The 16,484-nt window shown below is 36.2% G+C and overlaps 1 protein-coding gene across 1 annotated transcript in view; it reads right to left on the bottom strand.

Annotated features, from left to right (window-relative positions):
* The window catches only part of cntn3b (contactin 3b), a 65,105-nt gene extending 60,488 nt beyond the window's left edge, over positions 1-4,617 (bottom strand). Inside the window, exon 1 of the mRNA XM_087801559.1 lies at positions 4,379-4,617. The gene's annotated coding sequence lies outside the window, so the exon portion shown is untranslated. The remainder of the gene's footprint in view (positions 1-4,378) is intronic.
* Positions 4,618-16,484: the final 11,867 nt, after the last annotated feature.

The raw sequence follows: 16,484 nt of genomic DNA, 5'->3' as shown, positions 1-16,484 counted from the left end.
ACATGTACGAATCTAGGTTTGCAAACGTTTCCTGGCTCCTTGGAGGGTGAGAGACCTGAAGTGGACCCAGTGAGATAATAAAATTGACTACTACATAAAATACACTTTTTTTATGAGCGTCTACTTTGAAGATCATAAAAAGTGTTTACACAGAAGCGTTCTCGTCGCCGCTGCAGAAACAGGAAGTAGATTAGCATGACATTAATATTGTTTCTTCTCAATATTCTTAAGAGATATTTCAGAGAAGACTCTTGAATATTCCAGCACCAGCTTCAAGAATCAACGTCATGATGGAGTTCCTGGTTCAAGGTCAGCAGCTCTAAGACAGTAATTGTGGTATCAGTGGCACAGGAAGGTTTAGCTCTGACCTACATCAGTGGAAACTGATATGTCTTTCAGGATTAGGAGCCGCAGCCTCCTCGCACAACACAACACTGGTGTTTGGATTAACCCTGTCGTCGGGATTATTAGACAGACCTCGATTCTTTGTCTCCCATTGTTGGACAGTTGCTGAGCTTTGACATCGTTTCTGTACCTTTGAGTTTCTGTGCAATCCTTTCCAACAGAACGGAAGTATTGATGTATTTTGAGTCCACGGGTCCACAACGAGGTCCCGCGTCAGGTGCGAGCGAGACAGAAGGCATCGGCTCGGTCCTTCAACACTTTCTTCACAGGTCCATCACGCTGGATTACAACCTTTAAGTTTCCAGTGAAGGAGAGACAACAGTGTGTTTTCTGTCTGAGTGCTGAATTAACTGGAGGATCTAAACCTCTTCAGCTCATCAGTTGAAATCGCTGATACTTAGAGAAAAAATCTCCAGAAAAACTTTTCTTGCACATCGGGTGAGAGAGAGTTCACGACGTGTCGTCGGAAGAAAAGCCTCGATTGTCTTTCAGTTTCCAGACGTTTAATAGACGCTGCTTTCACGAGCTTCAACACGACATCAACTGAAGTTAAACGTTGATTCCATGAATGAGATTTTGACTATAACGGTTGTTCTTGGGTGAGTTTTGAACGTTTCCCTCAGACTGGAGGGCACGGCTCCGGCTCTCGCAGCGATAAGACGTTATTAATCCTCTTAAGAAGGATTGCTTGTTAGCGACTGTGTTATCTTGAAAGAGAAGAATCCGAGATGATACGTGGAAGAGTTTAACCCCCATCGATGTCTCCGCACGAGTCTTTCAAGGAACGAAGGTGTAATTCTCAAGTACAATTCATTACAAAACTGTTAAACTATTTAAAGGTTCATTTTGTTGCTTTTATCCTTTTACCTCCTTTCAATCGATATTTTTATTTCCTCTCTCTGTTGCAAACTTGTTCATGAGCTGCACTTTAAACTGAGACGCTTTAATTGGTTTAAAACATTCATCAGACGTGTTGTTCTCACATTTTTACTCTCGATCTACAGATCGAACCAAAGGTTTTATTCCAAACTATGATTTGAGTCGATGCAACAATATTTACACTACAGTCACTTTTAGAATTGTTTCTTTTCCTTTCTTACCACTTTCTTACTGACTCTTATACATATACAGTATATCATCAATTTAAGTCATTGATACTAGCTCCAGTACTCATTGATACTTGCTCCAGTACTCGTGGATACTCGCTCCAGTACTCATTGATACTTGCTCCAGTACTCATTGATACTTGCTCCAGTACTCGTGGATACTCGCTCCAGTACTCATTGATACTTGCTCCAGTACTCATTGATACTTGCTCCAGTACTCGTGGATACTCGCTCCAGTACTCATTGATACTTGCTCCAGTACTCATTGATACTTGCTCCAGTACTCGTGGATACTCGCTCCAGTACTCATTGATACTTGCTCCAGTACTCGTGGATACTTGCTCCAGTACTCATTGATACTTGCTACAGTACTTGTGGATACTTGCTCCAGTACTCATTGATACTTGCTCCAGTACTCGTGGATACTTGCTCCAGTACTCATTGATACTTGCTCCAGTACTCGTGGATACTTGCTCCAGTACTCATTGATACTTGCTACAGTACTCGTGGATACTTGCTCCAGTACTCATTGATACTTGCTCCAGTACTCGTGGATACTTGCTCCAGTACTCATTGATACTTGCTACAGTACTCGTGGATACTTGCTCCAGTACTCATTGATACTTGCTACAGTACTTGTGGATACTTGCTCCAGTACTCATTGATACTTGCTCCAGTACTCGTGGATACTTGCTCCAGTACTCTTGGATACTTGCTCCAGTACTCATTGATACTTGCTCCAGTACTCTTGGATACTTGCTCCAGTACTCATTGATACTTGCTGCAGTACTTGTGGATTCTTGCTCCAGTACTCATTGATACTTGCTCCAGTACTCTTGGATACTTGCTCCATTACTGTTGGATACTCGCTCCAGTACTCATTGATACTTGCTCCAGTACTTGCGGATACTTGCTCCAGTACTCTTGGATACTTTCTCCATTACTGTTGGATACTCGCTCCAGTACTCATTGATACTTGCTCCAGTACTTGTGGATACTTGTGCACCCAGAGGAAGCTGCAGCAGGATGATGGACTTTTCTCTTCTTGGCTTTCTCAACTGGAATGATGTGTGAGAGATTTTGCTGCCAAATGTAATGAGGCGTCACACTTTCACCTCTGCCCGAGCTGAACCTAATGGAAGTCATTGCTTGAACACATTCCAAAGTCAATGAGACGGTTTCTTGGTCGGTGGGCTTTTGTTCGGCCCATAATTGATAGGAGAGCTGGTTAAAGGTGTCTGTTCTCTCCACCTTCACCTCCGGGGGCAGCGCAACTGCGGAACTATCTAATGACTCGGTGAGAATAAGACTTTCAGATTCAGGCGCAATATTGCGATCACATGGCAGCGGAGCGAACACAAGTGAAGATTAAAATCAGATTCTTCTTCAATTGATGCATTTGTGATTCATACGATGCGTCTCTATTGAACGATTCTGCAACAGAAGCCGGGGGGACGCGGGTCGAAGCCACAGGGAACGATGCCATCTGAATACACAGCTGCTCTCCGGCTCCACCAATGAAAGAAGACTCACAATCCATCGCCATGTGTTTGAAAGAGTTAAGAACCTGTTTGCATGAGTTCTCGTGACCAACATGACGACTGTGAGAGAAGCTTTTGCACAGCATTAGATGAGAGACGCACGGCTGTGTTCATCCTGAGGTTCGTAAGAAGGTAAAAGTCGTTTTAATTCAGTTATTAAATGGGATTTAAGATGTAATAAAATTGGGTAGGTTATATAAAAAAGACAGAGATCAGAGATTGTTAAAAGGCTCTTGGTGTAGATATGAGAAGAAGATGAACAATTAACTGTATAATGAAGATTTCAATATTTAATTTCCATCTCTTTTACTCCTGAAATGTGCTTCATAAAAGCTCAAAGGTTATTATTCCTAAATGAGATTTCTTGTGAGGTCCGTTGGTGTGATGGAGTTGCAGCATTTACAACTTGAGTTTGATATATTTTTTTAGGTTGATGATTCTCAAATGAAGAATCTGTGAATCCCTGGAAGAAGGTGGACGCGAGTGAAAGCTCTCGTGCCACACAGTCCTCGGCTGCTGCCGGGCAGGGAAGTGCACTTGAGCATCATTTCTCCATCATCATCCAGACCCTCCGTCCAGATGCAGCCTCAGAACACACGCCTGCGGGTCCAGGAGAGGCTCGACGGACCTTCTTATTTCGGGGGTTATTCCACACAATCGCTTTCACAGCCATGTTTCCCGGCAGCTCTTCATTCCTCCCGAAGAAAATGGAGCTGAGTCCAGCCCGGCTGGTGCTCGCTCAACGATCCTCTGCACGTCTTCACCTCTCATCCCTTGTTTTCCTCCAAATATGTTGCTGCAGAACCTATAAATAAACATGAATGGTGGGGAGAGGGTTGTGATCCCGGGAGAGTCGTGGGCTACTTTGAAGATGCACCAGACTAGATTTCCTCAGCTCCTGGTGTGTCAGTGTGCGACCACACTAACAGTTGTGTACCACTGCTGGATTTACACTCTTCCATAAAACACTCCAGGCTTGGGTTCAATCCCGGGAGGATGTTTGGAAAACGCTTCACCATGAAAACACACATCAGGGTCTGATCTAAAGGTCTCTTCTGTGAATTACCTTCAACTAGTTAGTGATGCTGTGACTCGTGACTGAACATTCAAATGACTTTCCTGAGAGAGATGAACCCATGAAGGAAATCCCAACAAATGGAGCAAAAATCCTGTGAGTTGACTCTTGAGTGAGACAGACAGAAGCTCATCATCTTCTCCTTCCATTAAACTATCTCGTTTATCTTCTCCTTCCATGAAATGATCTTGTTTCAGATCGAATTCTCAAAACTTCACCTGCAGAAAAAAGGTTAAGATTCAGGTACTTACTGGAGAAAAGATGCTTCTTCTTCTTCTCTAAACACAGCGGAGCGTAAATCCAGCATCCATTGGATCCCAGGCTGAACCGCAGGAGGACAAACAGAAAGAAAAGAAGGTCTTGTTCTTCACTTTAACTCCGCGGGTCACGTGAGGCTGCAGCTTAAATCCTCGCACGACGACGACGACGATGATGAAGATGATGATGAAGATGATGATCGTCGCTGTTTCTGCCCTCGTACTCCAGAGAGGAAGAGCAGCACGTCTCTCTCCGAGCTGAGCTCACTCTCACTATGATCCTCCTCGGGCTGAACTCGCTCTTTGTGCGCAGAACCGTCCAGTGACGCGTCACAGTCCGCGGCTCTGCTGCGGCACTGACGGAGAATTGCACCAGCAACCGCTGACCTGCTCTCAGAACTGGACACGTTTGTCCCGAGTTTGAGCCGAACAAAACGATTAATGTAATGTTATAACTCAGATGATGATTCAGATAATAACTCAGGTAATAACTCGTAATAACTCGGGTAATAAATCGTATTAGCTCAGATAATAACTCGCGTAATAACTCGGGTAATAACACGGGTAATAACTCGTTATAACTCAGGTAATAACTCGGATTATAACTCGCGTAATAACTCGGGTAATAACACGGGTAATAACTCGTTATAACTCAGGTAATAACTCGGATAATAACTCGGGTAATAACTCAGATAATAACTCGTAATAACTCGGGTAATAACACGTGTAATAACTCGGGTAATAACACGGGTATTAACTCGTTATAACTCAGGTAATAACTCAGGTAATAACTCGTAATAACTCAGGTAATAACTCGTTATAACTCAGGTAATAACTCGGATAATAACTCGGGTAAAAACTCGTAATAACTCAGGTAATAACTCGGATAATAACTCGGGTAATAGCTCAGATAATAACTCGTAATAACTCCGGTAATAACTCAGAAATAACTCAGGTAATAACTCAGGTAATAACTCAGGTAATAACTCGTTATAACTCAGGTAATAACTCGGATAATAACTCGGGTAATAACTCGGGTAGTAACACGGGTAATAACTCGTTATTACTCAGGTAATAACTCGGATAATAACTTGGGTAATAACTCAGATAATAACTCGTAATAACTCGGGTAATAACTCGTTATAACTCAGGTAATAACTCGGATAATAACTTGCGTAATAACTCGTTATAACTCGGGTAATAACTGGGATAATAACTCGGGTAATAACTCGGATAATAACTCGCGTAATAACTCGGGTAATAACACGGGTAATAACTCGTTATAACTCAGGTAAAAACTCGGATAATAACTCGGGTAATAACTCAGATAATAACTCATAATAACTCGGGTAATAACACGTGTAATAACTCGGGTAATAACACGGGTAATAACTCGGGTAATAACTCAGATAATAACTTGCGTAATAACTCAGATAATAACTCGTAATAACTCGGGTAATAACTCGTTATAACTCAGGTAATAACTCGGATAATAACTTGCGTAATAACTCGTTATAACTCGGGTAATAACTGGGATAATAACTCGGGTAATAACTCGGATAATAACTCGCGTAATAACTCGGGTAATAACACGGGTAATAACTCGTTATAACTCAGGTAAAAACTCGGATAATAACTCGGGTAATAACTCAGATAATAACTCATAATAACTCGGGTAATAACACGTGTAATAACTCGGGTAATAACACGGGTAATAACTCGTTATAACTCAGGTAATAACTCGGATAATAACTCGGGTAATAACTCAGATAATAACTTGCGTAATAACTCGGGTAATAACACGGGTAATAACTCGTTATTACTCAGTTAATAACTCGGATAATAACTTGGGTAATAACTCAGGTAATAACTCGTAATAACTCGGGTAATAACACGTGTAATAACTCGTAATAACTCAGGTAATAACTCTGGTAATAACTCAGATAATAACTCGTAATAACTTGGGTCGTAACTCGTTATAACTCAGGTAATAACTCGGATAATAACTCGGGTAACAACTCAGATAATAACTCGGAATAACTCGGAATAACATGGGTAATAACTCGTAATAACTCGTAATAACTCAGATAATAACTCGGGTAATAACATGGGTAATAACTCGTAATAACTCAGGTAATAACTCAGATAATAACTCGGGTAATAACACGGGTAATAACTCGTAATAACTCAGATAATAACTCGGAATAACTCGGAATAACTCGGGTAATAACATGAGTAATAACTCGTAATAACTCAGATAATAACTCGGGTAATAACATGGGTAATAACTCGTAATAACTCAGGTAATAACTCAGATAATAACTCGGTTAATAACACAGGTAATAACTCGTAATAACTCAGATAATAACTCGGGTAATAACATGGGTAATAATTCATAATAACTCGGGTAATAACTCAGATAATAACTCGTAATAACTCAGGGAATAACACGGGTAATAACTCGTAATAACTCAGGTAATAACACGGGTAATAACTCAGGTAATAACTCAGATAATAACTCGGGTAATAACACAGGTAATAACTCGTAATAACTCAGATAATAACTAGGGTAATAACTCGGGTAATAACACAGGTAATAACTCGTAATAACTCAGATAATAACTCGGGTAATAACACGGGTAATAACTCGTAATAACTCAGGCAATAACTTAGATAATAACTTGAATAATAACTCAGGTACTAACTCAGATAAGAACTCGGGTAATAACACGGGGAATAACTCTTAATAACTCTGATAATAACTCGGGTAATAACACGGGGAATAACTCGTAATAACTCGGGTAATAACTCAGATAATAACTCAGGTAATAACTCAGTTAATAACTCAGATAATAACTCGGGTAATAACTTGGGTAATAACTCGTATGAACTCAGGTAATACAATTAATAAAGTTAATGAATCAGATAAAAACTCGGTAAATAACTCAGATAAAAACTCAGATAATGACAAAGATAATATTCAGATAATAACTGGTAATAACTCAAATAATAACTCAAATAATAACTCAAATAATAACTAAGATAATAACTTGGATAATAACTTGAGTAAAAACTCGTAATAACGCAGAAAATAACTGGTAATGAATCAGATAAAAACTTGGTTAATAACTCAGATTATACCTAGTATCAACTCAGGTAATAACTGGTAATAAATCAGATAATAATTTGGGTAATAACTCGTAATAACTCGGGTAATAACTCAGATAATGACTGGTAATAACTCAGATAATAAATCGGATAATTACTTGGGTAATAACTCAGTTAATAACTCAGATAATAACTCAGATAATAACTCAGATAATAACTCGGATAAATGAAAATATAAAAATAAATACTTAGTAACAATTGTGTGACCTCCTTGGCAGAGGTATTCAACTTTAATATACGTTCAACAAACTCAATTAGATTTAACGATCAACTGAACATGTTTATATATAAGAACGTGAGGCACGTGAGCTTCTGCCTCTCAGTAGGTTTGCTGCTCACTCAGGTTTGTTTACGTGATGCAAGATTGTGAAACGTGTCCAACTCTGGAAGAGTTTGTCTCGCACATCTTTTTCAGTTTAAATATGTTTATACTTCAGTTCCAGGAACTTCTCCTGTGATTCTTCTGTCAATGTCACGAGTTTCTTCTCACTCCTCCTGATGAATGTCACATTTCATCTGTTTCTACTTTTGATAATTCACTATTTTCATTCACACTCGTCACATATTTACTCACAACAAACCCTGAACTTCACACAAACATTGTGACTGTTTGACTCGATGTATCGTCATCAGAACTGACTTTAACGTCGTATCAACACTAGAGCAAACATCACAGTCAGTTCTTAAGTTATTTTTCACAAGATAAACACAAACAATGACTTCTTAGCTTAGATAATGATGAAGACCAAGAGTATTTATTCATGTTTCCTTCAGAAAATACATTTATAAGTTTATACAAGTGGAAAATAATAAAATCTTGAAAGTTCATGTTTCTTTTCGGTTGTTAGTTGTGTTGTTGTGTTGATGAAGTTGATGAAGTTGTAATTTGTCTGTCGTGCTTTTAATAGTCTTGTGTTATATTATTTACAAAGAAAAACAAAGTTAAAGTTATATTATTTACAAAGAAAAATAAAGTTAAAGTTATATTATTTACAAAGAAAAACAAAGTTAAAGTTATATTATTTACAAAGAAAAACAAAGTTAAAGTTATATTATTTACAAAGAAAAACAAAGTTAAAGTTATATTATTTACAAACAGAGTTAAAGGATTGAACTTCCAGGACGAGCGATGATGAGACTCAGGAAGTGAACGTCAGGAACGTCTCCGTCACTGACTCGCGACCTGAACCTCTTTTATTTGTATTTGAAACGTTGAAATCATTCTCAAATATCACTGTTTCTTCAGCAACAATTCTCTACGTTTGTCAAAACTTGAAAGTCCCAACAATCCTTCGTAACTGGTGATGAACGTGTGGTTAAAGCCACGAAGAGAAGGAGTCGACACATGAACCTCATTATCCTTCCATCGCTCCAGAAATAGCTCGACACTCGTCTTTATCTGCAGCATCTCGCAGCACTTAACCGAGGAACTCTTATCTCGTCACTCGCAGGAAAAGAGACTTTTTTTCTTTTCCAAATCTTCGACTGCTGCGCCAGCGACTCTTCTTCACTCGTCGCTGAAAGTTGCTGTTGACTCGATCTGTGCGATTGACTCTGATATTCCAGTGATGAGGAGATGAATATTTCATGTCTCTGGGCAGAGGAGAACTGTGGGGGTTCAGGGAGTGAAGGGGGTACAGCTGAGGTGCCATGTTAGGAATGAAGGTCACTGTCTTACGAGCGAGGGATGAAGAAGAGAGAAGAAGAAGAACCTGGAGTTGAAGGTTGTTCCTGCTGATGAAATCTTTTGATTTCTCGTTCATACTTTCTTAGCAGCTCATAAATATAACTTTATTTCCTGTTTATTAATAGAATTTCATGTTTCGCTCACGCAGCTGATATTTCTGGTCATAAAGCTTCGAGTTCATCTTTTATTATCTTCCCTCTGAGGAGCAGCAGGACTTCACTGAGGAGCCTCTTCCTGTCTTCACCACAGGGGGCACAACTTTTCCCCGTCGTTGCTTGATCATGAAGGAATTTTACTGCAGTTAAAGTGTTAGTTCAGACAAACTTCTCTCATGTTCTCATATTATTTTAGTATGATCGGTTCTTTTAAGAGAGACAAATGTTAGTTCATTTTAATGTAGCGACTGGAGCTCAGTTGTCTTCGTCCAGAAAGTCTTAACAACATCTAAACACCTTCAAACTGCTCGACTGTAACGTCTGTTGTTGAAGCTCCACATGAAGAATTGATCAGAAAGTAATAGATTTTAAAATTTGAGTTCTGGGTAAATTATCAGACTTGAGTTGTTGTTATTTTCTTGTTTTCAGCAAACAATCATCCTGCACGTATCGTAGTGAAGGACTAGTTTCATGCCGACAAGCCTACAGTCAATCCAACAAGTTGACGCATCCGGTTGAAATACTAAGCAGGCAGATGAGAAAATCTTATTAACATTAAGTATTAACATTTAGTACGAGCAACATTAACGTCAATAACATTCTTGAACTTTTTTCTATAAATAGCAACTAATATGGAAACTCAACTCTCGTGACTCTCTCACAAGTTTGAAATGTTAGGTGTTCAGTAATGTTCATGACCTTTGAACTTGTTACTTTATAAAGTTGCTCTGAAATCTGGACGAACGAGAGGTTACGAGAGCCCATTATGACATAGTAATGGCTTCACTCCTCCTCCAGCTGTAATCACGCTTTGTTTATACAACGAGTCCCTTGGAGGCGGAGACCATTGATGATGCGCGGTGACAAACCTTCACGGTTGACCAATCACAGCAGAGTGGGAGTGGTTATGGTCAACAAGATTTCATCTCCAGAAAGAGTTTAAGTCAAAATACATGAGAATAATGAAAAACTGTTTAAGCTGTGAGCAGAAACGAAAAAAAAACAGTCGTGTTGAATTTCTTATTTTAAAATAATCAATTAAAATACTTGACGTAACAGCAAAGACACATTTGATCAAATGATTATAAATTGAGTAAAGAACAGATCAATATAATAATCATGTATCGATGTCACTCCCTGCTCGGAGATCTTTTCTTTAACAACTATTCTGTTAAATACTAACATGACATGAGTGAGATCTTGACTCATAAAATCACTCGTTGATTGAATTGTAGAAACTATATCAGTGACACGAAAACTCTTCAATAATCAAACAATCCTGAAAACTTCTTAAAACAATTCTTAACTTGTTCCAATAATAAGTCACAGGTTTGAAAACTTCCACAACTATCTCTAAAGTCTGAGTGAAATCGTTGCAGTTTCACGATCGATATGAAACGGAACGAAGTGCGAGTCTCAAGTAAAGTAAGTTTAATAACACGAGGTTCAGAAACTAACGAGAGTCTGAATATCACAAGAAAAGTCCAAAAAACCACCGACTCTGGGAATAAACAGAAGAAGGAAAAACCAGAAACATCCAGGATAAGTGAGCTGGTTGGATGAATCCAAAAGGAGAAGGTCTCACTTGGTTGAAGCGTCCAGGATGAGCAGACATGGATTCATCAGGTGAAACCACTCCTGGCTCAATGCAACACATGCTTCCTCACCTAGAATCACACATTCACTGACAACAATCCCTTTAGAACCTTTGAAGAACTCAAAGACAAAATAAAAAAACAGGAAATATTGCTCAGTGTAATGCTTAGTGTTCTATTTGTCTCCTGCTTCTAAACTCACTTTTAAGGATTTCAAAAATGATCTTTTTTCCTTCATGGTTTGATGGTCTCGTGGTTTTATCCTCGCTCTTGGTGCTCGAGGTCTTGGGTTCAAATCCCAGAGGTGACATGATTTCTTTTGCACTACCTAGAGATTTGGCATAAAACCATTGAGTGTTAGCTCTGACGTGATATAATTGTTAGTGTCCTGAACCATGTGGCCTGCATGAAGAAGAAGAGCGCCCCCTACAGTGCTATCACTGATCTGTATTCTCAGATGATGACAGTGCTTCGCTGGTCTGAGACCAGTATGTTTTTAATAATGTTCGTTGAACTTAAGTAGAATAAGATCTGCAATGGTGAATGAATTTGTGTTATTTTTCATTGATTTGATTGAGTTGTTAGTATCATTGTATACATGTTAGTATCATTGTATACATGTTAGTATCATTGTATACATGTTAGTATCATTGTATACATGTTAGTATCATTGTATACATGTTAGTATCATTGTCTACATGTTAGTATCATTGTATACATGTTAGTATCATTGTATACATGTTAGTATCATTGTATACATGTTAGTATCATTGTATACATGTTAGTATCATTGTATACATGTTAGTATCATTGTATACATGTTAGTATCATTGTATACATGTTAGTATCATTGTATACATGTTAGTATCATTGTATACATGTTAGTATCATTGTATACATGTTAGTATCATTGTATACATGTTAGTATCATTGTATACATGTTAGTATCATTGTATACATGTTAGTATCATTGTATACATGTTAGTATCATTGTATACATGTTAGTATCATTGTATACATGTTAGTATCATTGTATACATGTTAGTATCATTGTATACATGTTAGTATCATTGTATACATGTTAGTATCATTGTATACATGTTAGTATCATTGTATACATGTTAGTATCATTGTATACATGTTAGTATCATTGTATACATGTTAGTATCATTGTATACATGTTAGTATCATTGTATACATGTTAGTATCATTGTATACATGTTAGTATCATTGTCTACATGTTAGTATCATTGTATACATGTTAGTATCATTGTATACATGTTAGTATCATTGTATACATGTTAGTATCATTGTATACATGTTAGTATCATTGTATACATGTTAGTATCATTGTATACATGTTAGTATCATTGTATACATGTTAGTATCATTGTATACATGTAAGTATCATTGTATACATGTTAGTATCATTGTATACATGTTAGTATCATTTTATACATGTTAGTATCATTGTATACATGTAAGTATCATTGTATACATGTTAGTATCATTGTATACATGTTAGTATCATTGTATACATGTTAGTATCATTGTATACATGTTAGTATCATTGTATACATGTTAGTATCATTGTATACATGTTAGTATCATTGTATACATGTTAGTATCATTGTATACATGTTAGTATCATTGTATTCATGTTAGTATCATTGTATACATGTTAGTATCATTGTATACATGTTAGTATCATTGTATACATGTAAGTATCATTGTATACATGTTAGTATCATTGTATACATGTTAGTATCATTGTATACATGTTAGTATCATTGTATACATGTAAGTATCATTGTATACATGTTAGTATCATTGTATACATGTTAGTATCATTTTATACATGTTAGTATCATTGTATACATGTAAGTATCATTGTATACATGTTAGTATCATTGTATACATGTTAGTATCATTGTATACATGTTAGTATCATTGTATACATGTTAGTATCATTGTATACATGTTAGTATCATTGTATACATGTTAGTATCATTGTATACATGTTAGTATCATTGAATACATGTTAGTATCATTGTATACATGTTAGTATCATTGTATACATGTTAGTATCATTGTATACATGTTAGTATCATTGTATACATGTTAGTATCATTGTATACATGTTAGTATCATTGTCTACATGTTAGTATCATTGTATACATGTAAGTATCATTGTATACATGCTAGTATCATTGTATACATGTTAGTATCATTGTATACATGTTAGTATCATTGTCTACATGTTAGTATCATTGTATACATGTTAGTATCATTGTATACATGTTAGTATCATTGTATACATGTTAGTATCATTGTATACATGTAAGTTTCATTGTATACATGTTAGTATCATTGTATACATGTTAGTATCATTGTATACATGTTAGTATCATTGTATACATGTTAGTATCATTGTATACATGTTAGTATCATTGTATACATGTTAGTATCATTGTATACATGTTAGTATCATTGTATACATGTTAGTATCATTGTATACATGTTAGTATCATTGTATACATGTTAGTATCATTGTATACATGTTAGTATCATTGTATACATGTTAGTATCATTGTATACATGTTAGTATCATTGTATACATGTTAGTATCATTGTATTCATGTTAGTATCATTGTATACATGTTAGTATCATTGTATACATGTTAGTATCATTGTATACATGTAAGTATCATTGTATACATGTTAGTATCATTGTATACATGTTAGTATCATTGTATACATGTTAGTATCATTGTATACATGTTAGTATCATTGTATACATGTAAGTATCATTGTATTCATGTTAGTATCATTGTATACATGTTAGTATCAGTTTATACATGTTAGTATCATTGTATACATGTAAGTATCATTGTATACATGTTAGTATCATTGTATACATGTTAGTATCATTGTATACATGTTAGTATCATTGTATACATGTTAGTATCATTGTATACATGTTAGTATCATTGTATACATGTTAGTATCATTGTATACATGTTAGTATCATTGTATACATGTTAGTATCATTGTATACATGTTATTATCATTGTATACATGTTAGTATCATTGAATACATGTTAGTATCATTGTATACATGTTAGTATCATTGTATACATGTTAGTATCATTGTATACATGTTAGTATCATTGTATACATGTTAGTATCATTGTATACATGTTAGTATCATTGTCTACATGTTAGTATCATTGTATACATGTAAGTATCATTGTATACATGCTAGTATCATTGTATACATGTTAGTATCATTGTATACATGTTAGTATCATTGTCTACATGTTAGTATCATTGTATACATGTTAGTATCATTGTATACATGTTAGTATCATTGTATACATGTTAGTATCATTGTATACATGTTAGTATCATTGTATACATGTTAGTATCATTGAATACATGTTAGTATCATTGTATACATGTTAGTATCATTGTATACATGTTAGTATCATTGTATACATGTTAGTATCATTGTATACATGTTAGTATCATTGTATACATGTTAGTATCATTGTATACATGTTAGTATCATTGTATACATGTAAGTATCATTGTATACATGTTAGTATCATTGTATACATGTTAGTATCATTGTATACATGTTAGTATCATTGAATACATGTTAGTATCATTGTATACATGTTAGTATCATTGTATACATGTTAGTATCATTGTATACATGTTAGTATCATTGTATACATGTTAGTATCATTGTATACATGTTAGTATCATTGTATACATGTTAGTATCATTGTATATATGTTAGTATCAATATATACATGAAGCTCCTTTCATTTCTTATGCCACTGAGGGACTTCAGTTTTGACATTTGAACAAACTGTTCACAAATCTGTGTTTTCTTTTGCTTTGGTTTATCCTTAAATAAAGTTACATCATGTTTGTCTTCGCGTATCTATATGTTTGTGTATATAGTCTGTGGAAAAGTGTAAATGACAAAATAATCAAAGATAATCAGTTAAATGATGTAAACTAATGATCATATGTATTTGAATAATTACAGAGTGTGAAGTGTAATAAATATTGATTTGACTTCTGACTGACATAAAGGATCATACAGATCCTGGATCTGAGGCTGGTCTGGAGCAGCTTCACAGAAGTGATTTTAAAACATATCCCACTTTATTGGATCAAGATACATGGAGGCAGGATAACCAAGAAGAAAACAGTCTCAAAAACAACTTAAATACGCAGGAAAGATTCCATGAAGTCCAACATCCAAAATCCAAGGACGAGGGAAAAAACATGAGAAGGGAATTTGCAGCAAAAGAAACTTCTGCTGAGGAACTTCTTATTGGATCATCTCCTCCATGACGGATGTTTCTCGACCTGCATGTGTTTGTTTGTCAGGCTGTTTCTCCACATGTTCCTCAGCAGGTCGTCGTTCATTCGGTTACAGCGACGGTTGGATCCACGTAATTGTCTCTTCTCCGTCTCCTGGTCCAGAGAAGCTTCTCCGCCTCGGGCTCGGATCCGACGACCCTCGTGGAGTTAATCGACGCCACCTGAAGCGTGATCGAGTGCAGGAGCCAGACTGAAGGTTCAAAGAGCAACAAGTCCATCACTCTATGAGCTCCACGACGTTGAAATGTTTGGATTCATTTTCTACTCTAGACTCTCATGGTCTCAGCTGATGAAACCAGAACCTCAAGTGAACGAGCAGTTTTTTACTCATGTCTCTTGGATTTGTTGGTTTATGATCTGTAGCTGATGTTTACAGTATAATAGTCATATAACGTGGATCCACCTGACGTTGATCAGAACTGAATCAAAATAAACTTGAGAGAAAAAGGTGTGAAGGTGCAAAAAGACACCCGTCAATCAAACTTCAATCAAATGTATAAAAATAGAGGAGGAAAAGCAAAATGTTGCAATAAATTATATCTTCACATGTTTAAAATATTTCTGCTTTATTTACTTTCTTTACAATCAGTGTAATTGTTGAATACTGTGTGTAACGCTCAAGTGTGTGCACGGCTGAAGTGTGTGCACGGCTGAAGTGTGTAAGTCACACACTATTGTCGGGGTTGAAGTCATTTAATGTGATTAATAACAAAAAAATAGATGTGACTATTTCACTTAGGAATGTCTTTTACAATTCATTTTGAACAACATTGTTTTATTTTTATAAATTCACTTTTCAAGCTCAGCTCGAGAAAAAACTGCTTCTGACAAAACTTCATTTCTTCACTGAAAACAGGTTTATTTGAGTTTTTCTATATTTCAACCTTTCCATGAAGGATACAGTAAGTTGTTCTTTCCTCACAGTGAGTCATTAATGATTTGTTTGCACATTTGTGAAGGTGCGACGAGACAGACCATCAAAGTTAGGAACCTGAAGACTCGTGAGGGACCAGATGAGGAGGAGAACGTGTCACACCATCTTATAAACAAGTCATTCAACAGCTGCTGGTTTAAGAAAAACATCAACATGTATT

This window comes from Callionymus lyra, chromosome 10, assembly GCF_982586985.1.
Source record: "Callionymus lyra chromosome 10, fCalLyr1.hap1.1, whole genome shotgun sequence".
Taxonomy (NCBI): domain Eukaryota; kingdom Metazoa; phylum Chordata; class Actinopteri; order Syngnathiformes; family Callionymidae; genus Callionymus; species Callionymus lyra.
The sequence above is the reverse complement of the archived record's forward strand: the minus strand, read 5'-3'. Positions and strand labels throughout refer to the sequence as shown.